Source organism: Bos indicus x Bos taurus, chromosome X (assembly GCF_003369695.1).
Source record: "Bos indicus x Bos taurus breed Angus x Brahman F1 hybrid chromosome X, Bos_hybrid_MaternalHap_v2.0, whole genome shotgun sequence".
NCBI classification, from domain to species: domain Eukaryota; kingdom Metazoa; phylum Chordata; class Mammalia; order Artiodactyla; family Bovidae; genus Bos; species Bos indicus x Bos taurus.
The window spans coordinates 36,826,673-36,838,938 of NC_040105.1; the positions used below are offsets into that span (position 1 = coordinate 36,826,673).

The 12,266-nt window shown below is 43.5% G+C and overlaps 2 pseudogenes; both read left to right on the forward strand.

Annotated features, from left to right (window-relative positions):
- Positions 1-6,041: 6,041 nt before the first annotated feature.
- LOC113888024 lies at positions 6,042-6,593 on the forward strand (annotated as a pseudogene).
- Positions 6,594-10,310: 3,717 nt separating this feature from the next.
- On the forward strand, positions 10,311-10,853 carry LOC113888025 (annotated as a pseudogene).
- Positions 10,854-12,266: the final 1,413 nt, after the last annotated feature.

The window sequence follows — 12,266 nt, forward strand, 5'->3', positions numbered from 1 at the left end:
TCATGGGTTTCAGAGATTCATATGTAGATTATTTTTTGGTAGTCTAATTTTCAGCTTACCACAGTCTTCCCTCTGGCCCCCAAAGGTTCACATCTACATCACATGTGAAATACATTCATCCATCCCAACATCCCATTGAATCTTAATCCTTTACAGTGTAAATTAAACTCAAGTCCAAAATTTCATATAATGAGTTTAGAAGTCCAAAACCTAATTATCAGCATTATGTAAATCAGAGAGTGAGACTCTGCATATGATCCATCTTAGGACAACATACTTGTCCATCTCTATACCTGTAAAACTAGAAAACAAGTTGTTGTTGTCTAGTTGTGTCTGACTCTTTTGGAACCCAGGACTGTAACCTACCAGGCTCCTCTGTCCATGGGATTTCCCCGGCCAGAATGCTGGAGTGGGTTGCCATTTCCTTCTCCAGGGGATCTTCCCAGACCAGGGATCAAACCTGTGTCTCCCATATTGGCAGGTGGATTCCTTACCATTGAGCAATCAGGGAAGCCCAGAAAACAAGTTACCTCTTTCCAATAAACAATGTTAGAACAAATCAAGTATAAGAGCTTTAGCCAATTCCTATTCCAAAATGGAAAAAAATCAGAACAAAGAGGTCACTGATTCCAAGTGATTTCAAAGCCCAGTATGGATATTTCATTAGGCTGCCAGGCTTAGGAGGAATTCCTTGCAGGTCAAGATTTCCCCCTCTGTGCTGAAGGCTCCATGTTCTGAGCCCAGATTCTTCTCTGAAAGTTATTCTTCATTTTTCTTAAAGGGTAGCATATGTTAGTATCTGAGTAGTTGTAGCCTGTTTCCTGCGTAGAATTTGAAAACCTTGTGACATTCCTTTGTTTCATCTTCTCTCTGTTGCACAGGGACAGCCTTGGGTTTCTCTCCACATGCTTTCATAAGAGTGAATCTCCTAATTTTTTCCAGTCTGGAGAGGTAAGAATACCTCCAATTTTGTACTTTATCACTAGGCCTGTTGATCCATTTTGAGTTAATTTTTTGTCACTGTAGTACTTCTTTCTCAGTCATAACAAATACAAAAAGCATAAAGTCATTCTCTATAAAATTCACAAATGAAACTATTGAACACCAAATCATATAAAATTCAAAAATATAAACTCAATAAGTTACAAATGTCAACCAATTATCATGGAGTGATTTAACACACGAATTTCTTCCTTAGCAAACAAATTACAGCAATCTCAATATTTATCTGTGTCTCATCCTATAGAAATGGTCACTGAGTTAGACTATATTTTTTGTGATTTGGTAGGCCTTAAATCTTGTTGAATAATTTTTCAATTTGAGAACAAATTCTCTACCGGCAACTGGTATTGACAGTTATATATAAACTGAGAGTCAGATAAGGATTTGGAACTGTGTGCAGTATATTAAGTTGCATGATGATGTCCCATCTGTTATTTTTTACTAGGTTCATCAGTCACTTTCAATTGTAATTTTTTATTTAGTTGTAGTAATTCATTTCTACAGTTTTTCAAAGTATACATGTTATCTGAAACAGAGGTTAGCAAACAATGGCTTACAAGCTGAATCTGACCCATCATCTATTTGTGTACAGCACACAAGCTAAAATGGCTTTTGTATTTTTAAATGATCAGAAAATGTTAAAAGAACAGTATGGATGACACGCAAAAATTTTTCTAAAATTCAACCTTCAACAGCCATAAATACAATTTTATTGGAACACAGCCATGCTCATTTGATGACACCCTGTCATTGGGGTTCTTTTGCACCGGGCTGTTTATAGACTACAATGGTAGAGTTTTCCTAAGTTCACTTGCCTTAGTCTTACAGTTGAAACTGACCCACTGAAAAATAGACACGTGAGGCAGAAAAATCATCACCCTTCTAAGGATCAGACATCTGATTTCATAAGAGCTCACTAACAACTGAAAACTTCATTTAAACTCACACACCTATGGTTAATTTATCTACCACAAAGGAGGCAAAAATATACAATGTAGAAAAGACAATGTCTTCAATATGTGGTTCTAGGGAAAACTGCACAGCTACATATAAAAGAAATACATTAAAACATTCTCTAACATCATACACAAAAATAAACTCAAAACGGATCAAAGACCTAAATATAAGACTGGACACTATAAAACTCTTAGAGGAAAACATAGGCAGAACATTCTATAACATAAATCACAGTAATATCTTTTTTGATACACTTCTTAGAATAATAAAAATAAAAATAAACAAATAGGACCTAATTAAACTTAATAGCTTCTACAGGGCAAAGGAAACCATCAAAAACAAAACAAAAAGAGCCCACAGAATGGGGGAAAATATTTTCAAGTGAGGTGAGCAACAAGATACGAATCTCCAAAATATACAAACAGCTCATGCAGCTGTATGTCAAAAAAGCAAACAATCAAACAATGAGCAGATCTAAATTGACATTTCCTCAAAGAAGACATATAGATGGCCAAAAAGCACAAAGCAGAAGAAAAGATACTCAACATCACTAATTATCAGATAAATGCAAATCAAAACTACAATGAGATATCAGCTCATACTGGTCAGAATGGCCATCAACAAAAAATATGCAAACAATAAATGCTGGAGAGAATGTAGAGAGAAGGGAAACCCCCTACACTGTTGGTGGGAATGAAAATTGGTATAGCCACTATGGAGAACAGTATGGCGGTTTCTTAAAAACTTAAGGTAGGAACTACCACATGATCCAGCAGTCCCACTCATGGGTATGCATTGGAGAAAGCCATAATCCAAAAGGACACATGCACCTCATTGTTCACTGAAGCAGGACATGAAAGCAACCTAATAATCAGGACATGGAAGCAACAATATGTCCATCAACAGAAGAATGCATAAAGAAGATGTGGTACATATATACAATGAAATACTGTTGTTGTTTAGTCACTAACTAATGTAAAACTCTTTGCAAGCCCATGGACTGTAGCCTGCCAAGCCCCTCTGTCCATGGGATTTCCCAGGCATGAATCCTGGAGTGGGATGCCATTTCCTTGTTCAGGGGATCTTCTTCACCCAGGGATTAAACCCACGTCTCCTGCACTGGCAGGCTGATTCTTTAAGGCTGAGCCAACAGGGAAGCCCACAATGAAATATTACTTGGTCAGAAAAAAAAGAACTAAATAATGCCATTTGCAGCAACAAGGATGGACCCAGAGATTATTATACTTAAGTCAGACAGAGAAAGATAAATGCCATATGTTATCATTCAAATGCAGAGTCATTTTCTTTCAAAAAAAAAAGGTACAAATGAACTTATTCACAAAACATAAAGAGACTTACATATATAAAAAACAAACTTATGGTTACCCAAGGGGAAACATGGGGGAGAGGGATAAATCAGGAGCTTGGGATGAATATACACACACTATACTATATAAGATAGATAACCAACAAGGCTCTGCTGTATAGTACAGGAAACTCTACTCAATATTCTGTGATAACCTATATGAGAAAATAATCTAAAAGAGAGTGGATATATGTATGTGTATAAATAAATCATCTTGCTCATCACCTGGAACTAACACAACATTGTAAATCAACTATATTTCAATAAAACTAATTTTAAAAAATTTAAAAAACTGTATTTAAAACTCCAGCTGGAGATTGCTTCTCTATCATGTTGCCTTCCTTTTTCCAGAGATCCAAATAAGCAAAAATCATCACTTATCAAGATGTGTTGTTGTTTACTCACTAAATTATGTCCAACTGTTTGTGACCCCATGCACTGTAGCCCGCCAGGTTTCTCTGTCCATGGGATTTCCCAGGTAAGAATACTGGAGTGGGTGGCCATTTCCTTCCTTCCCCAGGGGATAGTGCCAACTCAGGGATCAAACCTGCACATTTCCTGTGTTTTCTGAATTGGCAGGCAGGTGTTTGGTTTTTTGTTTTTTGTTTTTTGTTTTTTTTACCACTAAGCCCCTAGGGAAGCCAATGAAGATTTACAGTTTTCAATATTCAAAGAGTTCAAATTCCAATCAGCCCAGCAGTGGCAAAGAGCAAGGAAAGTATAGTCCACTAATGCTTTTTTCCCCCAGATTTCCCTTGCAACATTTATATAATTAGAATATTTTATATCCATGTCATCATACACCCAGAAGCAATTAGCCACAAAGTACAAACTCATTTTTTATGATTCTTGCTTATTCTTCAGCACAAATTATTCACTCAAACCCGTAACAAGAAATTCAAAATGTATGGGTTTAATATTACAGATCCTAGGGACTACCCTTGTGGTCCACTGGTTAAGACTCCAAGCTCCCAATGCAGGCAGCCAGGGTTCGACTCTTGCTCAGAGAACTAGATTCCACATGCTGCAACTAAGAGTTTGCATGTCACTAAAGATCCTGCATGGCACACCAAAACTCCAAGATCCCATGTGCTGCAACTAAGACTTGGTGCAGATAGATGCATAGATAGCTGGATGGATGGATAAATAGATCAATCAATCAATATTAACATTACAGATCCTGGAGATCTGGTCTGGAATATGACATAGAAGGGCAGTGCAGTTTCCATAAGAGCTAACTCAAAGAAATGGCTGGAGTTCCCCTCTTGCCTTTCTCCCGTTTGTGATTTATCTAAAGCTTTGTTTCAGTCCTGAGAATTGAATGTAACCATTTTCCTCGCACTCAGAGGACAGAACAATGTAAACGTTTAACATTTTGCGCCTGCTCAAGCTTATTTTTTGGAAACGTGGGGGCCCTTTCTTCTGCATCCTGGAGGCAGTACAAAAACCAAAGGCTTTTTGGACAGTTTTCTTCAGTTAGCCTGCAAGGCTAAAAGCGGTCAGGGGAAGGAGCAAGCCAACTCCCCTGGTGTTGGATCTATCAGTTTCACATTCCATAGTTACCTTTCACCCCTCACTACAGACAGCAGCCCAGATGCTGTTTCACACCGTGGATGACTCCATAGCTACTTAGGTATCAAAGGGTGATAGTGAGGGTCCTTATCGTACCTGAATTCTCCATGCCATGCATTCCCCAAAGGAGAAGGTCACTGAATGACTGACACACTCTGCCCTCCAATACAAATGGGACTGTACATGAAATGGACATCCCAGCTCTAGAGTTGATCCATGCTAATTAGCCAGGCAAATCAAATGAGTCCTTTATTCCTAAGTTTAAGTCGAGAAAGGTTTGTAAGATATTGAGGGAAGTAAAAGAAAAGATCATGATGAACAAAACAAACTATTTCTGGAGGAAAACTCACAGACATAATACAGAAAACTGAAGAGAATATCATTCAACCTTCAAATACAGAAACGTAATGTAGAAGGAAACAATCAGAGCAGGTCTCCCGAACACTCTGGTGGGAACGGCTCCACATGGCAGAAAGTGAGTGTTGGGCACATAAAGCTTCACCTGTATTGACACTCACTCCTGATCGTTCATATTACCACCTGGGTGCTACCTCCTGTCACAGCAGTGATATTAGATTCTCAAAGGAGAACAGACCCTACTGTGAACTGTGCACCTGAGGGATCTAGGTTGTGCTCTCCTTAGGAGAATAATCCTGAAAACATACTCTCCCTCCAAGGGAAAAATTGTCCTCCAGGAAACCAGTTCCAAGTCTCAAAAATGTTGAAGGATGCTGAATTAGAGAACGAGAAAAAGTTCTTTCAAATTATTAGTAATGCAAAAATTTAAGCATCAGGTGCTCAGGTCAAAGCATTCGTGCCTCACCCAGGCTTTGATGGAACTTGGACTCAGTGCTCTTGCCCCGCCCACAGGCCCCGCCCACCTGGTGACCTCTTCCTTAAGGGACCCAAAGCCCAGGCGCTCACCCTGCACTAACGGTCACCATTTCCTGTCCATCCCAGAGCCCGCACCCAGCCACCTGCCCCAGGGCCCAGAGCCTGCCTCTGGCCGCCGTCATGGGTCACCGTGAGAAGGCTCCGAGGAGGCAGCCAGCACCTCCGCACCCGCTGCTGCCCATCCCGCTGCTGCCCTCACCGCACCTCCCTCATCCGAGACGCCTTCCGGATGGTCTTGCCACTGCCCGCCATGTTGCCCGCAGCGGCCTGGCAGGGGCGCTACCACTACCGCCCCGAGTGCGAGGCCGCGGCCAACAGCCGCGCCACCCTGGAGCTCCACGCCTCCTTCCAGTGCCTGGCCAGGGTCTGCTCCCTGCACCAGCACCACGACATGGCCCTGGAGCACTTCTCCCGCGTCTTCCTGCTCCGCTCCCAGGAGCACAGCGAGACGGCCGAGAGCCTGATGTTCCTGCAGAACCAGCGTGGGGGCCGCGTCTCCTTCCTGGACACCAGGATGCCCGAGACCCAAGAGCGGGAGAGCGGCCTCCAAGCCACGCAGGACGCCCTGCACCTGGAGAAGAGAGTCAGCCAGAGCCTGCTCGACCTGCACCACCTGGCCACCGAGAGCAGCGACGCCCACCTGTGCCACTTCCTGGAGACGCGCCACTTGGACCAGCAGCTCGAGTTCATCAAGGAGCTGGCGGACCATCTCACCAACGTGTGCAAGATGGGGGCGCCAGAAGGCGGTCTGGCAGAGTACGCTTTTGACAAGCTCACCCTGGACACCAGTGACAAGGACTGAGCCTGGACTGGACTTTCCCCCGAGTCCCGGGTGACTGCCCAAGGTCACCCTGCCTGCCATGCAGACCACAGTGTTGCCCTTGCAGAATAAGTTCACCTAAGTTTTTTTCTTGCAGTTTTACCAGTTCTTCACATAAAGTTATTTGGTTCCTCAATAAATAAAGGTCTCTGTTTGATTTTTGTGTGCAGCTCTCTCATCTTTTAAACTTTAAAACAGGTATCCAGGAATCTTTCTCGGCTACCCAGGTCTGGTCCATATATAGCTCAGGATCTCTGCAGAGGGATGGAAAAGGGGTTCCTGAGATCCTGGAAAACACAGGACCCCCATGAACAAAGTAGGTGGACAGGGTGGGATGGGCCATCTGAGGACCTAGTCTATGTGGGTACCTGTATGTGGTAAAATTATATATATATATATATATATATATACACACACATACACACACACACACACACACATACATACACACACACACACACACCATAGTACAGCATTAAAATACTGGTTGTCTCTTAGTGAGAAGTGAAGGAGATTAGACAGGGAGTAAAATAAAGGAGTCTTCAACTTTACCTGAAAACCTTTAGCTCAATAGATTATGCAAATGTTGAAGTCTATTGCTTCTGAGTAGCATGTGGGGTCCTAAACAGGTATGGTACTGTCCGTCTTTAACAGTGTCTCCCTGGAAAACACTGATACTGGTAACTAAGCCATAGGCTGACTTCCCTATAGACACAGGAGCAATATCCTAGCTCACCATGCTAGTCATACATATTACCCTTAAAAACATCCATCATATATGTTGTTCAGTCTGTAAGTCATGTCCAGCTTTGCAACACCATGGACCACAGCATGCCAGGTTTCCCTGTCCTCCACTATCTCCCAGAGATTGCTCAACTTCATGTCCATTGAGTTGGTGATGCTAACAATCCCATCATCTGCCACCCTCTTCTCCTCCTGCCTTCAATCTTTCCCAGCATCAGGATCTTTTCTAATGAGTCAGCTCTTCACATCAGGTGGCCAAAGTATTGGGGCTTCAAGTTCAGTCTTCCCACTGAATATTCAGGGTTGATTGCCTTTAGGATTGACTGGTTTGATCTTCTTGCAGTCCAAGGGACTGTCAAGAGTCTTCTCCAGCACCACAGTTCAAAAGCATCAATTTCTTTGGCACTCGGCAATTTATGGTCCAACTCTCTCTCTCTCTCTCTCTCACACATACACACATATTTCTCCCCCTTCCATTGTACCCTTTCTTCCATTAAAGTAATCATACCAGAAAACTCAAACTACCTCAGGAGAAGGGCTGAAAAATATGTGGTCAAGGTTAAGGTCAAATGTTTCTTTCCGAATAAAAAATAAAATAAGACTCCCCAAATATTAAGCCAGTGATTTTGGCTCCTTTAAAGAAAGTAGGTGAGTGATGGTGAGTTGAGGCTAGGAGACAAATTAGGAGACATGGTAGCAGGGCAGACAGACAGTGGTGGCTGGAAATGAGTGGTCACTGAGGAAATGAGATCTTCACATGTTCCAGATGGATTTTGGAGACAAGATTTGCTTAAGGGACAGAGGAGAAAAATGGGAAATGGTGAGAAATAATCTCCATTCCAGGTTTTGCACTTGATCATCTGGGTTGAAAGTATTTCTATTAATTAATCTGGGAATGTTAACAGGGAGACCAAAAGGATGTGGGAAGGCATGTCATGTAAGTCTCAGATGCCTATTAGATTCGAAAGTGGAAATGCCTTGCAGGCAGCCAGAAAACTGAATCTGAAGCTCATGTGGAAATCAAACACTGCTCTGAGCACGTTTCTGGGGTTAGATCCCTGTGTGCCCCTCCCACCTCTTGTTCCTGAAAAAGCTTGCAGCAAATTTAATCAGAGAAGTGAAAATGTACAGAAACAAATGAAAACACTTAGCCAAGAACAAATAATAGTTTAGCCATTAAAACACCTTCAGTTTCTTCTCAAGGGCTTTATATAATATTCTGAAATATGTCCTTGACTTGTCTTGCAGTTACTAAAACCCCACCATGTAGAGTTAACTACATGCTGACCACAAGAATGTAAAACCCAGACCTGCTGAAACCAGAAGGTTCATGACTGAGATTCCTGAAAACATCACCCTGTTACCTCGCCATCAATGGATCAGAGAATTGAGTACAAGGTGATCAGGCACGCTGAGACCCTTTGCCTCACACTGTTGTTAAAAGCCTCGTGAAAGCAGCTGGAGAGCTGGGGTCTTCTCAGCATGAGCTGCTGGTTCTCTTTGCCTGGCCTGCAACAAAGGCTGTACTCTCCCTTATACAACCTGTGCCAGTAGATTGGTTTCACTGTGTTTTGGGGGAGTGAACCCCAGGGTGGTTGAGTAACAAGGTGAGATAACAGTACTGAAAATAAACATAGGAGAGCCAACATCTTGAGAGTGCTGGACTCACAGGACTGGATAAACTAACTATTGGACAAGAAGATAAGCAGAGTCCTGGAAGATTAAGTGAGAGATCACAAAGGTCAGGCCACCTACGCTTTCTAGTTAGATATCTTTGGTACTGAAGTAGTTTATATGGTATCTAATGTATCATGAGCTCATTTAACCAACCTAGGCCTACTTAACCAGTTCATCTAATTAACAAGTGCTGCCCACTGTCTGTGTACAGGAAGCAGCTTATGTGATGCAGGGCTACGTGGGTTGCTTTGTAGTACAGGTCTCTATAGTCAAAGCTATGGTCTTTGCAGTAGTCATGTATGGATGTGAGAGTTGAACCATAAAGAAGGCTGAGTGCTGAAGAATTCATACTTTCAAATTGTGGTGTTGGAGAAGACTCTTGAGAATTGCTTGGACAGGAGAGAGATCAAACCAGTCAATCCTAAAGGAAATCAGTCCTGAATATTCACTGGAAAGACTGATGCGGAAGCTCCAATACTTCAGTCACCTGATGGGAAGAGCTGACTCATTGGAAAAGACTCTGATGCTGGGAACGATTGAAGGCTGGAGGAGAAGGGGATGACATAGGATGAGACGGTTGGATGGCATCACTGACTCAATGGACATGAGTTTGAGCAAACACCAGGAGATAGTGAAGGACAGGGAAGCTGATCCTGCTGCAGGCCACGGGGTTGCAAAGAGTTGGACATGCCTTAGTGACTGATAAACAATCTCAACAACTTGCCAAGTCGAGAGGAAGGGATGCTACATGATAGAGAGGAAAGTCTTCCACATCTTGCTTGTCTCAACAGGATCCACACCTGTCCTCTCTTCTCACTGTCCCATCCCTTCCTCATCTCTCCATCTGCTCATCCAGTGGATTCCATGCCGAGGGCTCTAAATTCCCGCTACTCAAAGTAATTTCCCTGACACCAAGAATACTGGCTTCATTTGGGAGTTTTCTAGAAATGCAGGTTCCTAGCTGGACCCCAGACCAAGTAAATCAGAATCTATACTTGAATGGAATCCCTAGTGATTCATGTGCAAGGTAAAGTTTGAGAAGCACTGATCTACAGAATCTTCTCAGGCACTCACCGTGCATAATGGTTGCCATTTCCTGTCCATCCCAGAGCCCACACCCAGCCACCTGCCCTGTGGCCCAGAACCCACCTCTGTCCTCTGTCATGTGTCACCGTAAGAAGGCTCCGAGAAGGCAGCCAGCATGTCTGCACCCGCTGCTGCCCTTGCCGCACCTCCCTCATCTGAGACGCCTTCCGGATGGTCTTGCCGCCGCCCGCCATGCTGTTTGCAGTTGCCTCGCAGGTGTGCCAGGGCTACCACCACGAGTGCAACAGCCACGCCGCCCTGGAGCTCCATGCCTCCTTCCAGTGCCTGGCCAGGGCCTGCTCCCTGCACCACCATTACCACAACGTGGCCTTGCAGAGCTGCTCCTGCTTCTTCCTGCTCCGCTCCCAGGAGCACAGCGAGACTGCCAAGAGCCTGATGTTGCTGCAGAACCGGCGTGGGGGTAGCTTCTCCTTCCTGGACATGAGAAACTCTGAGACCCAAGAGTGGGAGAGTGGTCTCCAGGCCATGCAGGACACCCTGCACCTGGAGAAGTGTGTCAACCAGAGCCTGCTCAACCTGCACCAGCTGCCCACTGACAGCAGCGACACCCACCTGTGCTACTTCCTGAAGACCCACCACTGGGACCAGCAGGTGGAGTTCATCAAGGAGCTGGGAGACCATGTCAGCATCCTGAGCAACAAGGGGTCCCTGGAAGGCGGCCTGGCAGAGTATGTCTTTGATAAGCTCATCCTGGGTGACGGCGACAAGGATTGAGCCTGGACTGGACTTGCACCAAGTCCCAGGAGACTGCCCAAGGTCACCCTGCCTGCCATACAGACCACAGTATTGCCCTTGCAGAAAAAGTTCACTTAAGTTTTCCATCTTTCAATGTTGCCAGTTCTTCCAATAAATTGCTTCCTAAAAAAATAAAGGCCCCTTGTAGATACATGCGTGCAAACCCTTAACCTTTCAAGTTTTAAAACAGGTATCCAGGAGTCTCTTGAGCTACCAATGCCCTGTCCACAGGCCGCTCAAGATCTGCACAGGAGGGAGGGAAGAAGGGGATCCATGGGACCCTGAACAATACAAAACATACCTTCCCCTAATAAACAATGTGGTATATGGGGTGGGCGTGGGTGAGGTGAGGCCCTGGTGAATGTGGGTGCCTGTGAGTAGACGAGACATAAAAACATGGCCTGAACATCATGACTGGGGTTGATCTCCAGAGAGAGTGAAGGGAAAGGGATTGGGAAGGGAACGAAATAAAGGGGTCTTCATTTTGTTTGGAGCAGACTTCTGGGTAGCAAGATGGGGGCCCTGGATGCTGACATAGCACAGTTTCTTTCTGACAAGCTCACCCTGGGCTTCAGTGACAATCTAAGTGTAGCAGGGCTGGCTTTCCTAGAGACACACTTCCTGTAGTCACCACTGTTGAGCATGGATGCTGCCCTTACAAAATATCAATGTGTGATTTTTTTACTTGAACTGTACCACCCTGCGATAAAGTAGCATGATACCACTCAAAATTTACCTCAATAGAAGGGCTGAAAAACATGATATAAAAAATATCTGATTTATTGATATGGCAGGAAACATTCCTTTCTCAACATATTCATATACATTACATAGAGTATGTCAAATACCTAAGAATAATTATGATATAGCATTTCTGATCATCATACTTTAAGTATGACCATCTCAAGAAAAATAAAGAACTGACTTGTTCACAGTACTTTTTTCACAAACCACAGACTGTTAGGAATCACTCTTGTAAACCTCTAGTGTACCTGGGCTGGAAATATGAAATTTTTAAAAACCAGTCTTCCCAGGTTATATTTATGACTGGAGCAGGATTGCAAGATGCCTTCTTAATATTACAAAGGGGACCAACAAGTTGCTTTTTTTTTTTTTTTTTTTTCCTTCTAACACAGTAAACATAAGACTTGAGAAAGCACTTCAGTATCTCCATATTTGCTGGATGTAATTCTGCAGTTTTATTTTTCCAGTCAGATGGGGAAAGCATAGCTCATGAACTTTTGTTGACTGAAGTGCACTGTTCTTCAGAGCTATAGCTCACATAACTGCCAATTTACATGAAATGGTCCCTTGGCGACATTCACTCCTACAATGCAAGACACTTTGAGAGCAAAGTTCTCATCTTTGAAACTGCTTTGCCTTTCCAGTTAT